General features: G+C 41.7%; 1 long non-coding RNA gene across 1 annotated transcript; it reads right to left on the reverse strand.

Annotated features, from left to right (window-relative positions):
* Positions 1 to 1401: 1401 nt before the first annotated feature.
* On the reverse strand, positions 1402 to 16960 carry LOC311436328. The gene is made up of 3 exons (XR_014692765.1): positions 16487 to 16960; positions 15369 to 15553; positions 1402 to 1503 (listed from the first exon to the last, which is right to left on the reverse strand). It is a non-coding gene; the product is annotated as an uncharacterized lncRNA (long non-coding RNA).
* Positions 16961 to 17433: the final 473 nt, after the last annotated feature.

The raw sequence follows: 17433 nt of genomic DNA on the forward strand, positions 1-17433 counted from the left end.
ATGGAGGATAAATGTGAAAACGCATTGCTATTTCTAAAGATTTAGTTGTTTCCTCTTTAGATAACATGCTTTAAACTGCTTCCACCTACCCAATCTTCAAATTTGTTGTTCTTTTCCATGTTTTGCACTATGGGATAAGCGTGTAAGACCAGGAAGGTTAAGATCAGAAAGCCACGTAAGAAAGGATAACACTGGAACATGTGTAAAGATATAGAAAGAATAAAATTGAAAAGCCTATTAACTGTACCTTCAGCATACAAAAGAGTGAACCCAAAAGGCAAGTTTAAGAAGCAATGGAAAGAAAATACCTATATATCAGCCTCTGAAAGTCTTGCCAAAAATACAGCTGAAGCCGAGAATTCACCTATTTAAAAGGATATTTGACACATATAGTTAATTAGATTTACACATTCATAAAACATACCTCAGGACATAAGCTACTCACTGGACTGAGGGAAAAAACATGGATAATGGATATTTTATACCTATTTCCATCACAATTTGTATGTTCCTGCCTATTCTTTGCAGCAAACGTGAGATTAGCCTCTGGTTCTCTTCCCACCTCACACAGCGTACTGAGCCCCAGCTAATGGTATGAAAACTCATCCTGGTACCACTGCTGTGCTCTGCTCTCGTTTTATTCTGGAACCAGATGTAGCCAAGAAAACACTTAAATGTAAGGAACCCCAAACTTTGTTTAAACTCATCCACAGCTTTATTTATGGTGTATATATTTCAGCCCCATTCCTTAAAGATAAGTCTACAAATGCTGCATTTCCCTTAACTAAAAAAAAAAAAAAAAAAGAAGATACACTGTGAGCCATGGTAATGAGCACAACCATTCATGTGCCCTTTTGAAATCCATTGGAAAGTAAGAAGCAGCATATGGCTTTGATACCGGTGCTGGGAGTGACATTTTAAAACCAGCAGGAGCTCAGGGCCGTAGGTCATCTCCTTCCTCCCGGTACAGCCCTAGCACGAACAGCAAGCTGTCCCTGCTGGACAGGCACCATGGTGGCATTATGCCATGAAGGGCTGCCCAGCACCCACCTCTGCACTTTGGAAGTAATGCACCGGGTGCTAACCAAGAGGAAGCCAAAGAAAAGGCTTAGCAGAGCCCCACGAGCAGATCCCGTTCAAAGCAAATCCAGCTACGCAGATGGTCAGAAGACAAGTACATTGGGATTTCTTTGCCATCTAACATTTCACAGTATGCCCCAGAAGAAACAAAATCAACAAATTATTGCAGTGAAGCAATCTTGTTAAGAGCTACAAGGACTAGTGCTAACTATTAAGGCTTCAGGTTCTTCCAAACTGACTTCAAGCAGTCAATTAAGTCAATTAAGTGATGCGCTCTTACTCACCCCTCCCAACCTCTTCTCCAGTAGCTCAGGACTTCAGGAATCTTGGAAGTTTGGAAAAGGAATATTTACTAGGGGTAAAATCACAATTGTGCTTGATACGTTCTGTTTGCTTTGATACGCTTCATCTAGATCCCACTTCCTGCATTAAAACAAAGGGAAACGTTTTATTGATTCATTTCAAGAACAGTAGATGGATCCAAATAGCTGTTCTTTATGACAAAACTGTCATTTCTTTCTACTTCAACTGCTATTAGAGTTTTATTAAGGTTTTGGGGTATTATGTTTTTTTATGATCACAGTTAAAGATGTATACATGCAGGAACTCGACTGATCTTCTAAATAATTTATTATACATAGAATAAGCCACCAAATTAGTGCCATTTATTGTAGTCGGGAGGCATTGAAGAAATTCACTGTTTCACTCTACGTCCCCACATTTTCTCAACATCAAGAGGCTGACAAAATCCTCAGTAGGAAGTCAGGTCAGGTCAGTGACCTTACAGCACAGAATCCAGTTCTTTGTATGCACGAATGTGATGCTGCTTGTGTAAAGGTGCTTTCAGTACAACCCGATGCAATTCATATTCATTTTGTCATCTTTTCATAAAAGGCTGTGAGTTTTTGCTTATTTGTTTTTTAAATGATGCAATATACATGTAGAAATGCATCATCCATCTGCTTTTATAGTCAAGTCCTGTTTGCATGATTTTTGTCATATAAAAATGTTTGTCTATCTCACTCTCGCATTTTCTTTTTGTTCCTTCCATTGAGCTTTTGCAACTAGATTATTTCTAGCATATCTGCAGTCCCTGCCTTCTGAATTACCCTGACGTTACATTTATTATTTATGGCTTATGACAAAATAATATCACTCCTAGAAGACACACTGCAAGCATGTTTTCCTTATAAAGGGCTCTGAAAGCACTGGCTGGTACATACATGAAAGCATCTAAGTGGAACCTTACTTCTAATCCTCTCCATCGTGCACTTTGGGTAGTGATTCACAGTTGTGAGGCCTGGCAAAAAAATATTGCTGTGATTTTCTTTCTTTTTACTGTTGTATATGAACAGTGAGGCAGTGGCATTTTATTTGCTTTTTAAATGAAGGCAACAAGCCAGAGGAATCTGACTGATTTTAGTGGTGATTATGAACTTCAGTATGAGGTTTGTAAAGGCATTGTATGGCAACATTTGACTTTGACAACAAAAGAGCTCCAGGGACTAGCAGGAGGTGTTTTACACTGCCTATAGCTGCTTGCTGGAAATGCAGCTCACAGCAAGTGGCTGCTGTGCTTCTCCTTGGCAGACTCACTATTCCTAACCGCTGCTTGAATTGGTGAGGAATCAGGTCTCACCAAGTACAGAGACACTACTCTAACCTCTGCCTGCTTCTCCTACGCCCCCTTCCTAGCCCTCTTTTCCAACACTGAATTACTTTTTCCCATTCACTCACCTGTCAATTCAAAACACGGAGCATTTTTGTAGGCACACTTTTCAAAACTTTCTGTGGAGAAGTGGGAGAAAAAAAAAGCCACCCTACCATTTAACACTATTAGCATGAAATGCTGCCTGGGAAAGAGGCTTCCACTCCAGAAGCACAGGCACAGTCTGTTACTCTACCTCAGGGTTGCTTTGGAAATACGATATAACTAGCTTCACCAATTTCACTGAAAGCAATTGTGCTGCTGCTATCACAAGTTATTATCTACAGAGAGCAGCGATTTAACTTTCTCTGAGAAGCAGAAATACCATGTGATAGGATGGGATATGGGCAATATTTATTATAATTTAGAGTCGCATTAAATTGGGGAAAAAACCTTAATTATACAGGGTGGTACAGGGGTTTGGTTGATTCCTTGCCATTGGAATTCCTGTCCTCCTACCCCTTGGAGCCATGCTTTAGGTAAGAAAGAAAGCATTTGGTTTCCTGACTTTCCTCTTCTCTTCCTTTTCTTCTTGCATGCCCCAAAAATCAGCTCAGTGAGTTGCCAGGGATTACGGAAAGGCAATTAGGCTAGTTGCAAGAAGAGCTACAGTCCTCATTTTGCAAACAGCCGGGATGTGTTTCTATAGGAAAACCGTATCTGCTACAGCTGTGCATGAACTGAGAAGCCATCTTATGCTTGTGTCCACTCCATAAAGAAAAAAAATATATATTTTTTCAGCATGTTCCACTGTGCAAATCAGTGAACAAACATTTCCTGTGATATCCCATCATTACCCTCGGAAGACAAAAAATATCTTAAGGTTCCCTTTAAAAAGCAAAACATCCAACAAGAGCAAAATTGGCCCTGTTGAAATGGTCCAGACCTCAAGTCCACCCTTTCCAGCCCCAAAACCACTTGTCATTACTGTGTTAGCAAAGGACTCAGAGGGTTCTTCTGAAATAACCTGCTAAAGAGACAGATTTATTTTCAATCCTCCTTTAGAAGTAGTTTTATGACCTTAACGAGTGACTAAAGTCTCAGCATCATTCTGTAAGTGACATATTTGATATAAAAATAGTTATTTGTACTACAGAAGTGTTAGTATTGTGATCAGACTGTATTAAACAAAGCCAGGGGCCAGACCACGATTATCTGTGCCTAAAGCAGTTTGCAAGGGAGAAAGGAAGGTCTGTAGTCCCGTAAACTGCCTTCAGGAAAAAAGGTGAGCAGCACGAGAAAGGGAAGCACACCATTTATTTAAATAATATAAGCAATAATCAGAACACAGACTATTTCAGCAAAAGTAGATATGAGCTCCCACAGTATGTTTTATGTTTCCCTGGTTAGAGGCTTAACTTCATTTTCAATACGTATTTGATTTTGCAACCACTTTGCCTTTTCTTTCACAATTTGTTATTTCACACAGTAAGAAGCACGGCCATAGTGGATTTAAAATCAAGCACACCTAATGTCCCATTAGGGAAACCGTCAATCTCCCGGCATAGGAAGCATAACTGCTAGTAAATTTTATTCAGTATAGAGATCCCTGTCCAGAAACACAGGAAAATGCCTTTATCATATGGATGTGCCTCACTTGTTTGAGATTAGAGCTTTAAATGAAAGCAGCCTGTTTGGAAGGGAATAAAAGATATCAGGAATTAAGCATATAGGTGAGACAACTCTCTTTGAATTGAACATTTGTATCTTTAAGGCAGCTGCTGACTGCAAACCCTGGCACAGAGGTAGGCAGAGCACTCCTTGGTGCTGTGTAGCCCAGGGTGCAACCATCTCCTGTCGAGATCCAGAGCCCTTCAGCCAAAGCCACGGTGCTTGCTGTGTGCCAGCTCCTACACCCAGCAGTAACCGAGAAACAAGTGATCTTTCATTTGCCAAGCAGTAAAACCCACACAGAACAATTACCGAGCAACAGCCAACGTGCTGCAAATCTAAAGTTGTTTCACAGCCATCCTCTCAGCCGCAGGAGATTTGCTGGCTGTGTTTCAGAGATCTGGACCAGCCTGGATCCGGAAGATGCCACGTCACAGTACAAGGACAGGTCTCAAAGAAAAGCTCTTCTCCCTGCTTGCTGGGCACCCCTGAGCAAAAGGGGAGTTGGAATGAAAGACTTGAAATCAAATTCCTCAGAGTTTTCATTCCCCGTGTCTTTGCCTCTGTGTGTGTGAGCTCGTGGCACCATGACCACTGAAAACAGCACCACCACCCTAGTTTGCAGTCTAGGACTGGGTTGTCTACACAGCTCTGCTCGGAGGGAAAGGTATCCAACTCTGCTAAGGTTATCACGGAGTAAACCTTGATAACCTTAACCTGGATTACTCTGCAACCTGCTTCAAGCACCATGAGCCACTGCTGTCCGCATTTGTTCTGGGAAACAGTACGGACCTGTCTGGGGTGACACTCAGCCCAGCCTTCCCCACACAGCCAAATAAGAGCTCAAGACAGAATAACAGGAGTACGGGATACCCCAACTGGCTTTTAACAAGGACTTTACTGAAGACAGAGTCCCCATGACAAACTTTCTTATCCAGAAAGGTGCTGTACTTGATAAATTACTCTGTTCTGAACAGTTAGGAACTGGAGAGGGGAATTTCATACACTAGTTATGATTTAAAGTCATCCTGTCTCCATTGGGTCTGAGTCATGTCAGACAGGGATGGGAACATGGTGACTGAATCTCCTGCTGTATGGACCAACAGGTCTAAATACCTCTGATACAAACCACGTACAGGCCACAGCTGCCATAAAAAGTCAAAATAGTTCATTCAACAGCATATTGTTGCCTTATGTAAAGCCATAGGATGCAAAATTATTGCCTACCAGCAATCTCCCATCACCTCTTTCCCAACCTACTTACTCTCCTCCACGCGAGGATTCTTCAGTCTGAATAGCTGTAAATGAAACACAACCATAACGGATGATAAACTGAAGCCTTCAACACCTTCACTTGGATTTTTATAGGGAATGGTTCGCTTCAGTGTTCAAAAGTTCTCTGTGCCACAGTTGCCAAGAAATTATTAGATTTCAGAGCCAAATTAACCTTTAGTCTAATGAAACTGAATCCACTGACACTGCTCATTGGTGAGCCAAATTATTAAAAAAAAAAAAAAAAATCTGTCTGTAACAAGTGCTAAGTTATGCCCCGTTACTACAAAACATGGACTAACTTGTGGCAGACATCACTCCCAAATTTATTCTAATTGAAGCCAGCTCAGGCTAAAAAAAAAAATAAATGTAGATTTGGGGCTGTACAGGCCAAATTTCTATCAGCATATGAAAAAAAAAGTCTTAAAAACTGCCCAGATTTAAGCAAAACGAATTACATTTTTTTTGTTGTTTTTAACCAGGACATACTTGTGCATTACCACTGCTCCCACATTCCTCGTAGTAGTAAATTACAAGGTGCTTTCCTTGCTTTCCCAAGCCCACTTCTTATTTTATCTCTTGATTTGTATTCTCTCTTCCACACTTTCCTCTCTCAATTACAACTTTAGACATTAGAGGGGAAAAAAGTCACAATGAATCAGATGGTTGGTCCATGAGGTGCAATACTCTATTCGGTACTATGCCAGACTGGAACACCACTCTATACACAGAAGTCAGCTGGCCACCCAGGCAAGAAACTTCACCCATAGCATAACTCCTCATTAGGCTCAGGAAGAGACTAGAAAAATAGGTTAAGTTTATGCATTTGTCCTGGGAGAAAGTATTAATCCCTCAAGATTCACATTTGTACTACATTTGCAACTGACTGCTTCTCAAGCAACAAATTCTTCTAAATTTTCAAGGCGGTGAGCAGTTAAGCAACAGAGTTAAGTTAACCTAAAAGAAGCAAGGTCTGCCTGAAGGCATGTGCAGTGCCAGGTTCAACTGAATCTCAGGATGAAAAGGTTTTCCTGATTTCCAGGTTTACACGTTTTGACCCTCTCGGTAACTCTGGCCAGAAACTAGTTTAAAACAAGTGCAGCGCCACGTAGTGCCAATAGCTTCCCTACTTTCCTGACCAAGAATCACACAGCTAGATTTTTAATTTCAGATTCTTGCAGACACAGCCTGTGAATTTGCATTCACTGAAGTCAAAAGGCAAAGTTTGCTGGGAACGTTCATGGGATCACGTCAGATAACCTATGCCCATGGAAAGACTATGATGAGTTAGGAAGGTGGTTTCTCAAGCACTGGTCCAAGATTGCGTTTCTTACAGGAGTGTTAAAGCAGGTCAGTTTTAGTAACTCTCCCTTTGATTTCCATGAAGTCAGAAGCTGGGTATTCTGTATATTTTTTGAGAGGTTAAAGGCATAGGTGAGAAACCTGAAATGATTATGGCATAAGGGAATGAAGACAGGGATAAGAATTTCTGCAAGTGTGCAGTTAAGGAAAATATCGAGTCTTACAGTTCATGATTCAGCAACCCTTTCTAAATATCCCGTTGTACATTGTGCGATCTCTCAAAACAGGTTTTAGATAACCTTAGTGCAGCAGGATAGTGTGCGCCTGCAATCCGTAAGAACCTTCCACTCACCTCTACAAGAGCAAAATGAATTTTGAATAAGCCTTCTTGTTTATCATACAGATGCATGCTGTTTACTTATTTAGAAGTCTGTTCTCTCCTCTTCCTGCCTAGATAGGTACTCGGGAACTGCTGCACTCCTTTAATACAGTTGGAATATTTGAAGCACGAACCAGAAGATAATATTGCACATACTGTTTTGTTAGGTGTTTTATGATAGATTATACTCATTAAACCTGTGATTACTGTTTGCATTTATTGTGTTCCAAAGAAGGATTACAAAACAATTACCAATCCTACAGACCTGCTAGAAGGCTTAATTGCAGATTTGCTGTATCCGCACCACAAATTAAAAAGCAGCAAGTTACATTCTTTAGGCAAAATTAAGGTTTGCCCACACATACATGCAGATTTTTTTTTTCTAGATCCTGTATTTTACGATACTTCATCATACAGTCCTGATATATAAAAACACTTTTTTCTATACTCTACACTATGCTTCAGGAATTAGAAAAGGAGAAATAAATGGAGCTGTACAAGAGTTTTAAATTATTTACTGTAGTAATAGTCATTGCTAGTGGTGCCTCTGCTTATTTTAGCAGTCTTTAACTTATTGGTAGATGGAAGATCAAAGTCCATCCAAGTATTTCTGCTAAGTTTTCTAAGGCTTGCACAGAATGATTTGGCTACATGGTGTCCAATTAAAGAAGTCAAAACACTTATAAATGTTTAAAAAAAATAAGCTTAAAGGCCATGGCAACATGGAGTCTGAAGAAAGGGATGAGAGCAGAAATTAAAAACAAACAAACAGGCACCACCTTTTCTCCAGTAGCTACGAACATGTCTTCTGCATGTCAGTAAAACGTCAGCTTTCCTCCTTCTGAAGGTTGATGCTATTTATGCAGCACTTCAAAGGGATTTTACTTCAATTATCCTCAAACTGTGGTTTCCTCCCACCTAATTGGAGTAAAAATGCTTCAGATTTGCAAGAGATTTCAAGCTTTTCCTCCCTAGCATAACGATCTTCCTGAAACATCCATGTCACACAAAAAGTGCAGACAAAACCGAGCTAGCCAGGTAGGAACTCACGGGGCTCATTTCAGAGGAGCTGCTCAGCAAAGGCCTTGCAATGCTGTCACTTCTCCTACATCGAGCAATCCAGCTCTAAAGCCGTGCTGCATGGGAATCTCTCTGAATCATCACAAGTGAGCACCCACCGGCAGCCCTGAAACTCCCTCAGCATTTTTCCACCATGGTCCACTGCAGTTAGCTTCTTTACATGTCTCAACGGTCTGCTGCCCTGGACCATGGGATATTTTTTTCCATTTAAGAAAGCAGCTGGCCACTAGCAACTCGTTTGCTACCTCGCTATTCAAATGTGCAATTATACAAGCTATAAATAAGCAGGCTTTGTGCAACAGGAGCCATATAACAGCAGTGCAGCTATGCTGAGACAGAAAGGGACACAGGTAACAACTGCTAAGCATCCAACAGCTCACGGACCTGGTTTTGCCTTCCAATAACCTAAAGCACCTTCCGAGCCCTGTGGTCTATCTCCTGCCATGAATTCTCTCACAATAGAGAGGAAGATCATTTCCATACATCAGGAACAGCCAGCATGCATAGGCACCCAATATCTGCAGTCTACCAAATGAAAAACTATTTTCTCGGTCGTACCTAGCCATTGCTTTAATTGCTGGCAAATTCCCTGCTCAAATTTTGCAAGGTGGTGCAAATTACAACAAGAAATCCATTTTCAGTTATCTCCAAAGGGTATTTTTCAAGAGCGCCTTAACAGGAGCTCATCATACCTGTGAGGCTAATGAATTTCTGTTTCAGTATGTGATTTCCTTTCGGGGCGAGCAGAGCAGACAGTCACAATAGATGGAATTTGCCAAGGGAAAAAGGAAAGTGGCCTTTACCTCACAGCCCGTGGAGACAGCAGTCAGACAAGACGGGTGAAGAACACTGCTCTGATCCACAAAATCCCTCAGCCTCAGTTTATAAAACACACTTGTGACTAAGAACTGGGGTGATGCAGTTGAGAGGAAGGTGGTAGGTGTTTTCTCCATTACCGGCAGTATTTATAGGAGGGACACCACAAAACTTCACAACAGCTTTGAGACTGAGGCTGATTTAAGCCAACTGAGGAGCTCTCCTCCCCTCAGCCTGTATATTATGCACAGTTGTGTAATCAGCATTAACTTTCTGTAAAATATCTCATATGGACATCCAAAACAAGCAGACGTCGCAGACGCTAACCAGGTATTTCAGTGGCAATTCTGCCATGAAATGCTGCCAGCAGCACTAAAGGCAATGAAAACACTAAGGAAATTACAAAAGCAGCAGCTGATCTGTAACACAGACAAGCATTATTCTTTGTTAGTAGCAAAGACGGGAAAATCGCAAAGAGGAAGTTCAAGACTAAGAAACTCATTTCTCCAGCCACTAATATCAGGCAGGCAAGATCAGAAAGGCTTCAACCACAGTTGATAACAGCTCCTTGCCTCTTGACCTCTCTTGGAAACCACAACTGAATGACCAACTGTGGGAGATAAAAAAAAAAAAAAACACGAGCAGAGAATTTTCACCTTGAGTTTATCAAAGGAAGACCGAGAGCTAAATGAATCAGTTTGCCATCATAAGCAAAATGTGGTTCTTTACTTTCCTTGTTGTTACTGGGTTATAGGGAATATCAACACTGGACCTGCCTTTCAAAAAGGCACCTTGGTATTTGAGAAGAACATCTGGATGCTCCTATCCAGGAAGAGCTTTAGGACAGACATCTTGAATAGAAAAAATCCCTAAAATGCTCCTGTCATTCCTCTCAACTACATTTGGGCTTCTGAAGACTCCATTATTTGCGTGCCCGTACCACAGACAAGAATTTCATGAGCTTCAGCTGGCACCAAGAACTTACAGCACATGGTACCGTTGCCTGACCTAAAAATTCATTCCCATGGTGGATGAGGTTTTTTAAGCTTAAATTCTAAGCAAAAAGCACGTGGTTCAAATTTAAGAATAAACCATTGACTTCACCCAAACTTTTTGTACCAACGGTGAGATCAACCAGTTCCCACAGAGGGAACAAACCAATAAATAGTGAACAAAAACATGGGTTGAATTTACCAAAGGGGGAAGTGACATTAGCAGCTTAAGGGTACCAGAATGCAAAGTTACACTACAGCTGTCTTCAGCAAGAGGTTGCCTGTTCCAGTTTTCTCTGCCCCCTTTTATTTTGCAAAATTTCAGTACAGCTTTGGGAGCTAATAGGGAAAAGAAAGGCAGGTTGCAGTATTTCTGTTAGGCTTAAGTACCAAACTGATGTCATATGGCTGAGCTTCACCGTATCCTCAGCTCATTCTGTAGGAAAGCATGGTTGCACCCAGCTGCAAAAGAGGAAGAGTTGTCACTTCTTACCCACAGCCTTCCCCCCCCCAAAAAAAAAAAAACAAAAAAAAACAGTGTAAGCAACTATGAGCATACCAGCAGTCAAATGTCTCCCTGCTTGGAGCTTCCAGTGTCTGCAAGACTCTAAACCATTCTTCCAACTAGCTGTCTCTACAATCAGTACAGACTTTAAAAGAGAGTTTGAGCTCTCAGCTGGGAGTACTGCAGTCTAATGTTGTCTGCTCTATTTTGGTCCAGACTGCCTTTTCAGCTCCCTTATCACAAATCTCCCAGCGCACAAATCTTTGCTGGGATCCGAGCTTTCTGGTTTATCCCACAGCTTATAAATCGTGCTCATCACTTCCTCACCTACCCACTGCTGTGTGATTCGGCACGCATTTCTCCCACACCTGCATTCCCACTAGCATTTAGTATCTCAGCTCAGTGCTTAGAAGCTGCTCTGACCTGCTGCCCACGCACGCAAACCTGGCCAGGCTGTGCTGCCAAGGGCTTGGCTCATCACACTGTCCCAGTCAGTCTGCAAATGTTGACAGCCACTCGCAACGTCTGGGCCTCCGACTTTATTTTACTTCGAAAGGGCATCACAGAGATCTGGTCTACTCTGTGAACAGGAGGTGTTCAAGGAAGCCAGCAGAAAGTGCTGTAGAAGATACACCATGTATATTCCTACAGGTCCTGCAGGAGACACCTTAATCCCAGCCTTCAATTTAAACGTGCGGATTTTTACCTTGTCTGGATTCATCTATGATATATCCTGGTAATGTTCCTGCTAGCAGGGCCATAGAATTTCCACTGCCCATGATATGAACCAAAGCATCAGTCTGGAGATGGACCTACATAGACATCCTTACAATTTTATTCAGCCAGATAGGATTTCGGCATCTATTCATGGGGAGAGCATTTCTGTATTCTCTTTACCTTATTTGAAAGAATTGAAAGCTTGAAACTTCAGCCTAAGCTAATCATTTTACTTGCATGACTAGACAGTTGCCACCTTGTCAAGTTGGATCTTAGCATTTGGAACTAGGAAAGACACTTCTAGTTAGTTTGCCAGGAAAATTAATGTTAATAGCAGCAGTCAGCCACGCCAAAGCCTTGTGAGATGACCCAAGATTTAGCTGGGACTTGCTCACTGAACATCGGGTTCTGACTCGCAGAACTGTGCCACATCTGCGGAAAGGAATATCCTGCCTGGAGTAGCCAGGAAGAGCTGTAGGAAGTCAGATTTGTGAATTTCAGCAGACAGTTGTTGACACTCACTACCTGCCAAGAGTAATACAGAAGCAAAGCATTGTTTTACCTCCAAGGTTTGAAACACTTTCCCTCACCTCGTGTATTTTTGAAGAATAGACAGCAAATAGCTCTGCTGCCCCTGTATGACTCACGAACGGCCTCCCCAGACACCGGCCTCGGTGTTGTCAGGCCTGGGGTCACAAGTAGATCTGAGGCAAGTAGACACCAATGTGCTTTTATTTCCATGGTGAGAACAGAGTGGCAATTTGATCTCACCCAAGATGACTATTCATTTCTGAAGTGGTTTATAAACATCAACGGTTTGCAATTAGCAATGCTCTCAATTGATGGACAAGATGGACCATTACTGCCATTTGAGGGAGGCAGGGGAAATGGAGAACTAAAAGGAAAAGGTAGATTTAAGTGGCCCACACAAAACCACAGCAGCAGCTAAAGAAAACGAAGTTGGACTTTCAGACCCGTCTTGAAAACCTCACTCTGCCTTCGTCTAAAAGCCCACACATCTGCAAGCTGCATCACAAACCACCACGTGGACCCACCACTGCGATTTCAGAAGTAGCACAGCCATATCCATATGAATCCATACTCCATTTAAGCAGGCACTGACCATGTTATCACACGAATGCAGCCAGCCTCCTTCTGGACACGTGCTGTTGCAGACCCAGGGAACTTGGATATCTCTGTACTGTGTTCTCCAACAACTCCATTCAGAGATTACTCCAAGCTGATCGAAATATTTATCTGTAGAGTCAGCACGTCACAGAGTCTTACTCTTTAACCTCATATTTTTCAGAGGAGAACAAAAAGAACTTGTTGAAATTGTTAAATTTAAATGTTACGTATGATCTTTTGCACTGCAGTCAACATACCACGTACACGTTGATGGATTTTCTTATACCACTTCTGACAGGCAGTAAGTTTTTGTCTTACAGATGAAAAGCACAAAGCAGAGAACTTTCAACATTCCTCGCTTCCCCCATCTTAAACAGTATATTCCTTACTTTTCTTCTTTTAATTAATTTTGAATGATTTGCTTCCCCCTTCCCTTAGCAGGGAGCGTAGAGGAAGTGATCAAAATTGGTTCCTACACCTTCACCTCCAAGAAGATCCACCCTCATCCATTAAAAGTAAGCAAAAATGCTAACATTAAAAGGGACCTGGCTGTTTAAGATGTCAGGCACCTTTCAATGCCCACAGCCTCCAGGGGCTTAGTACCCCACAGAAAACACTGAGCAGCTTAAAGAATATCACCCTCATTAGAAAAGCATTAAAAACAAAAACAAAGGAGGAAAAAAATAAAACCACCACCACAGTTTGGACACCTAACAGAACAGAACCATTTAAGAGAGAAAGAATGACATTTTAGTAAAATTTTGTATTCTCAGATGAAAGCAACCAAGAGAACTCATTAACACTTCTCAGAAATCACAGTTCACACACCCTTAAAAATAACAAGCCCCAACAGCCAAACAAAGATAGGAATTTGTAAGCTATAAACAATTTGCTTTTAATTAGCTCAGGCAGAGCAGCATGTCAACCCCACTCTTTCACTTACCATTCCTGAGACAGCTCAAGCAGCAAACGGGCTGCATTACATGCACACAGCCCGCTGTGTTACTCTGCTGAGTAACTCTGCCCTGCACCCAGTACAGCCATAGCAAGCACAAGAACAGAGCAGGGAACTGAGCCCTTACTGAAAGGGTGCTATGCATGTCCTAAGGAAAACCAGCTCCCACTGGCAGTTTGAAGCTAGAGCTTTAAGAAAAGGACAGTTTTTAATGAACATCCTAGTCCATTATTTGTATATATATATATAAACAAAAAGTGCTTGGGGCTTGTTTATGTAATAGCTGCATGCCACCAAAGCTATCATGCTTAGTTAGACAGTTCACAAACAGCACATACAGTAGCAATAATAATAGTACCTGCTTCTACACAATGTTCTGCTCCAAGGATATTTTGGATCTGCTCCAAGTTCATTTACGTAGGTGATACATAGTACGTGCAGGGATGCACATTTCATTTTTTCTGCCCTTTGCTCTCTACCTCCTCCAGTCCCTGGAAAACTCTTAAAGAATTGATGTCAGGTACCCAACATCTTGCTGTAGTCAGCTGTACACTGATATACAGCTGAACACATGACCCGGACAAATACAAGTGACCTGGATCTACTTCCCCTGCCATCATTTTTATGGTGCCCACAAATTATACCTCAGAGCAATTATGCATCTTCCAGCTCTTTTTGCAGTAACTCAGCACAAAGTTCTATAAAGAGCTTGTTAGAGGAGTCCTTTAGAAACCCTGAAGACACAGAAACACTGAAACGCAGAAGAGCAAAGCAGTTCAATCCTCTCCAAGGCTTCCCAGTGTGATACATGATACAGTCACTCCCTTTTTAGAGCCAGGCATTTTGTTCCTTCAGAAGCTTTTGGCTAGCAAGTCTCCCTCATACTTGCCTTTAACCCAGTGGAAGCATGAGTGGCTATAGGATGACAGTAAGAACCAGCTGTTCTGTTATAGACACCCTTAAGAGTACTCCTTCAATCTATTTAGTGCATATCTTCATCAGCTACAGAAATTACAATTTTTAAAGCAGGTTTTTGCCTGGCCCTGCAAAAACCTCACACAGCCCCGTTAGCCGCCTGAACCCAGCTGGGAGAAGCTGTGAAGGTAATTTCTACAGCTAACAGTTTCATGCACACCACCTGGGCTGGGGGCACTGCCTAGGCTTATGCTCACAGTTCACACCACCGTGAGCTGCTTTCATCGAGTTATAGTTTACATTTGCTACAGCTTACATGTTTACAATACATGCTGCAGCATATACGTTTTTAATTACCTCACCTCACAGACATACTCCAAGTTGGTAAGTCTGTCATGTGCCTGAGCCCGTCTTTCCTGCACTATCAGGGATATTTTATGTTACTTTTTTCCAATTCTTTACAGTGTGCACTCCAAACCTATGTGGGTTTACCAGAAATCAGAGGGCAGGCATGACAGACGGTAGTCACCCACCTATTATATTTGCCCTTTCCCAGTCTAGATAAAACATAACACTTTTTCCATTTTTCTTCTACCAAGGCATCATCCAACTGCCACGTTATCCCTGCTTTCTCAGTATACCTGCCCCCAAACCTTCCAGCTGACTCTTCCTTAAGAAATACTTCCATCTTCCTAGCAACCACACTCTTGGCCCCAGGCCCTGGCATCTCCTCATTAGTTTCTCACCGGTTGCTCCAGGATTCACCCTCTGGCAGCCTCCAATTCTCTGTAACAAGTAGCAACTCCTCAATTCCCTCCACAACAGAAGCAGTAGGTGCTGTGCCATCCCCTTCCTGTATGGAAATTTCATCATCTTCCCTTCCTTGCACCCGCTGATGGGGACTTTACCTTGCAGACTCTGAGCTGAGCCTGTCAGTCCTGGGAGCCACGTAATGTGAAGACTTCTGGTGATGCAGCATCCAGTGAGACTTCAGATGATCAGCTGAGCAGGTTTCTATCTCCTTTGCTCTCAGTGAATACCAAATAGTGCACAGAGGAGCTAGTGCCTTCCATCAGCTCCCATCCTTGGCTGGCTTTCTTAAAGAAATTGATCGTTGTCATTTAAAGTACAAAAGTACAACATTTCTTAGCCTTAAAAATGAAGTCACTACTCACAGTGCAAGGGGAAAGCTCTACTTGAATCATCTTTCACCTCACAAGCCACAAATCACTGTGTTCATAACAGTAAATCTGGACTAACTGCTGCAATTAAATTTATGTAAATAAAAGTAATTATAATTATTATTGTTAGTGTGGTGCAATTATATTATTAATCACACCTTCTCTAATCATGATTGCTCTTACTTTAATTTCTGGCATTGGCTAGTCTTTAAATACTTTTTCTCCTCCTTCAGAGGGAAATAGAATGGGAAAGTTAATTTCCTGTAGTTTGTAGCAGCACTCCTCACAACCAGCATTTCATCACCTACCAGCAACTGGCCAAAACTATCCTGTCCTGATCTGCTAATACAGCTTCACTAACCATGTTTGGTATGCTGCTCAGGAGACAAAAAGAGTAGATACAGCTGGGGGAAAAGCAGGATTTATGGTGCATGGAGTGTCTTTATGTAGTTATGGGCTAAATTTCCTACCAACTCCAATATTTTCAAGTTTCTCATGAACTGCAAACAGGGATGCAGTTTTGCTTTCAAGACCCAGCATGTTTCTGAATACAGAGCATATTCCCTGAGCCCTCCAGGCTAGGAACTTGGTGGGCATTTCACATGCACACAGGACAAGTAAAATGTCAAATGTGCTTACAGCTCCAATTGTTGCTCTATAGGTCTGTTGCTACCTATGCTTTTGCCTAATCCCCAGGACAAGTATGTCCTGGAGAGTCAGTCAGTCCCAGGTAGCCTGGTGGTTTAAAGCAAACAATTACAGATTTGCTGGGGAACTACTTTCTTGCCAGTAGAAATTGGAGTGGACACAAAAAGATAAGAGGATGGAGGACAGATGTCACTTACCTAGGTCTCATCCCAGCATGGAGTCAAGATGTATCCGGACATGCATCTGGTTACCAGCTAAGAAGTACTCTTAAGTTGCACCGGTGAGATCTGCCTTATAAATGGATTGACAGCTCTCTGCTGCGTTTTACTCTATGAGCTTTCTCCCCAGCACAGCCAAGTAGACTAGGAAATAAGACGTAAGCTTGTAGGCTTCTCTGCACAGTCTCACATTTGATGTATGACCAACTAAGAAGTGATGCTGCAATCCAGCAAGGGATTAAAAAGTCTTCAAGAACTATGACTCACAAGGTTTGCAGAGAGTGTGTTGAATCAATATTACATCATGCTGCTGGAGTACCAAATATTATCCTTCATATATTATACAAAATGCAGGTTCTGCTTGCTGTGATCATCATTAGCCCTTCAAAAGATAGGAGCTTTACTCTCAATGAACAAGCAAAAGTTCCTCATGTCATCCTTTTTCACTGTTTGGCAGAACCGTTTCGTACTATCTTGTAGCTGCACATTCTACTCTGAAAGAAAAAAAGATGAGTGTGTTAAGTTGAACGAAAGAGTGAAGATGTTAGTCTATAGGCAGCTGTTACCCCAAATGTGTTAGAAGACAGTTATGACAGAAGAAATGTCTGTCGCTGTATGTATGTAGACAAGCAACCATAGATTTAGCTATGATTTGAAGAGCAATAAAATGCAAGAAATGGAGAAGTAATTTTTATAGACTGATAAAAAAAAAAAAAAGGAGAAAGAAGAAAAAGTACAGGTAACATAATATACCTCATCTAATTACTTACCAATTCAGCAGAACTTGCAGCTTTGATTTCACTCATGTACCAATCAGGTGAGAAATTGCAAAACCTCTAGTGAATGGAGGACAATTTCTTTGTTGGCACAGAGAACCATGTTTTTTTAAATACAAGAAGAACATTAATCATGATAAAATCATTTTT

Source organism: Aythya ferina, assembly GCF_964211825.1.
Source record: "Aythya ferina genome assembly, chromosome: 4".
NCBI classification, from domain to species: Eukaryota; Metazoa; Chordata; class Aves; order Anseriformes; family Anatidae; genus Aythya; species Aythya ferina.